Source organism: Psammomys obesus, unplaced genomic scaffold (genome assembly GCF_907164565.1).
Source record: "Psammomys obesus unplaced genomic scaffold, mPsaObe1.curated_primary_1811, whole genome shotgun sequence".
NCBI classification, from domain to species: domain Eukaryota; kingdom Metazoa; phylum Chordata; class Mammalia; order Rodentia; family Muridae; genus Psammomys; species Psammomys obesus.
In genome coordinates, this window is record NW_026585987.1 from 12,643,261 (window position 1) to 12,646,219 (window position 2,959).

Genomic DNA, 2,959 nt, shown 5'->3' on the forward strand with positions numbered 1-2,959 from the left:
AACGACATTCCCAACAGAAGAGTGGGGTCACCGAGCAGGAGCTAGCAATGTAAGCTCCTGCCCTGTTTGCTCAAAGAAAACGTGGATAGTGAAGCTATGCCATTTATCTATCTGAATTCATACTCTAGTCTCAATTCTCTCTATAATATAGAAAAGTGTCCGTACTGTGTTTTTCTTTATTCAAGACCAATACTCAAATTCTTCAACCTCAAACAAATGCAGCCAATAACCACCTAAGTAAAACATATGTGCTATGGGGAGCATAGGTAGGAAGTATATAAGAACTTCCATCACTCTGTGACTCAGTGACTCATGAGGTGAACCATTCTCTGAGTCCTAAGTCATAGACACAATCAACAGGAAAATGATCATCAACAGAACGGTACTGGGGCAAAGGACACACCTGACCTTTGCTGATTCAGACCCTTGCAAATGTGCTCACACACAGTCCAGATGGTGGGGAAGCCAATATACAACTTCCCTTCTGCTGTATAACCTCCCGAGTGATATTCACACATATGTTTAGTGAAATAAAATCACCTGCAAAATCAAACTATGAAAAATCAACCATGTAGTCTTTTCCAGAATATTATAATTCATTGATGAGTCACAAGGAGTATCCTCTGCCGAAAGCCAGTTTAGACAGGTCACGGCCGACTGAAGTTGCAAACACAGAGTCAGAGAGTGGGTCAGAACTGATTGCTTCTGGCCAATGGGAGCCAGTACTTTGTAACTGACAACGTGGAGCCTCTGATGATGGGAACAGAGGATTAAAAGTGAAAGAGGCCAGTACTGCTTGTAACAGGTGAGAAACTCTGACCTTCTTCAACTCTTTGGGGGCTGATGAGAAAGAAAAGAGAAAGAGAGAAAAGAATGACATTCTCTGTGTACACACACAAACACACTTAGTGGATAAGTAAAGCAACTCCAACATGTAAATTTCAACAAGCTTCAACAACTTTCACATGTACTTACCTACCTACATACATACATACACAATATAAACAAACATGCTTGGAGCAAAGCTGCAAGGACCAAGCTCCAACCATTTTTACATATATGCATATATACACATACACAACTTTTGTGAATAGAGCAAAGTTCCAACTGCTCCAACAACCTTTAATTTTCTCTCTTTACTCTCTATATACCTTCTAAGGCAACGTTCTCTATGTAAGAAGAAAAAATATCTCATAGTAATAAAAATAATCATAACAAAAACCAAATAATTTTTTTTATTTTTTTTTACAATTTATTCATTATATATCATGACTGAAGCCCCCTGCCTCAACTTCTCCCAGTACAACCATCTCTCCCTCTTTCCCACTATCTACTTTCCCTAATCCACTGAAAAGGGAAGATCACCTCCTCTGCCATTTGCCCATAGCTTATCAAGTCTCATAAAGACCGCGTGAATGCTCTTCCTCTGTGGCCTGGCAAGGCCACATCTCCAGAGGCAAGTGATCAAAGGGCAGGCAATTGAGTTCATGACAGAGGCAGCCCCTGCTCCCCTTACTAAGGAACTGACATGGAGACTGAGATGCCAACCTGCTACAACTGAGCAGGGGTCTAGGTCCTCTCCACACATAGTTTTTGGTTGGTACATTAGTCTCCACAGGACCCCCTGGGCTCAGGGTTTTAGCTTTGTTGGTCTCTGTGTGGGGTTCCTGTCCCCTCCATGTCCTTCTATCCCACAGCCCCTTCTTCCATGTGAGCTGGCCAAAGGTTGGCTGTGAGTCCCAGCATTTGCTTCAATCCACTTTTGGGTGGAGCTTTTCAGAGCACCCTCTATAGTAGGCTCCCCTACTGTTATTTCTCTTTACCACTTCTGGTGTCAATCCTGTTTGCCATTCTGAATGGGAATTTAGCATCTGCCCTAAGGTACTCCTTGTTCTTTAGCTTCTTTAGGTTTGTGGATTTTAGTATGGTTATTCAGTATTAAATGGCTACTATCTGCTTATAAGTGAATATATAGAATGCATGTCTTTCTAGTTCTGGATTACCTTACTCAGTATGGTCATTTCTAGTTCCATCCATTTGCCTGCAAAGTTCATGATTTTCTTGTTTTTAATAGCTGAGGAGTATTCCATTGTATAAATGTACCACAATTTCTGTATCCATTCTTCACTTGAGGGGTGTCTAGGTTGTTTCCAGATTCTGGCTCTTATGAATAAAGCTCTTATGAACATAGTTGAGCAAATGTCCTTTTTGTATAGTCTAGCATTTATTGTATATATGCTTGCTTTTTGAACACTTCCCCTTCCAGGGCAGCCTTGCCAGGCCACAGAGGAAGAGGATCCAGGCAGTCCTGATAAGACTTGATAAGCGAAGGTAAGATGGTAGGTGAACAGGATTCTCCTTTCAGTGGACTAGGGGAGAGGATAGATGGGAAGAGGGAGGGAGGATGGGACTGGGAGGGGCCAAAGGATGGGGCTACAATCCAGATGTAAAGTAATATATATGTAAATTAAAACAATTTTAAAAATCCTGCAGAAATAAAAGACTGTGAGCTAAACACACATACACATGTTCAAAAGCCAGAAGAAAACAGGAAACAACCTTGAAACCTGCCACAGAGGGCCTCTGAAAGCTTCTGCAGTATAGACTGTCAAAGCAGATGCTGAGCCTGATGGCCAACTGATGGGCAGAGTGAATGGAATTTTATGTAAGAAGTGGGAAATAGTAAGAGCTGGAGGGGACGGGAACTCCACAAGGAGAGCAACAGAACAAGATAATTTGAACACAGGGAACTTCCCAGAAAATCATACTCCAACCAAGGACTATTCGTGGAGATGACCTGGAACCCCTGCACAGGTGTAGCCCATGGCAGTTCAGTGTCCAAGTGGTTTACATAGTAATGGGAAGAGGGACTGCCTCAGACATAATCTGATTGGCCTGCTCTTTGATCACTTCCCCCTGAGGGGGGAGCAGCCTTACCAGGCCACAGTAGAGGACAATA

General features: G+C 42.5%; 1 pseudogene; it reads right to left on the reverse strand.

Annotated features, from left to right (window-relative positions):
* Positions 1 to 607: 607 nt before the first annotated feature.
* The window catches only part of LOC129671907 (cathepsin 7-like), a 37,556-nt pseudogene continuing 35,204 nt past the window's right edge, over positions 608 to 2,959 (reverse strand).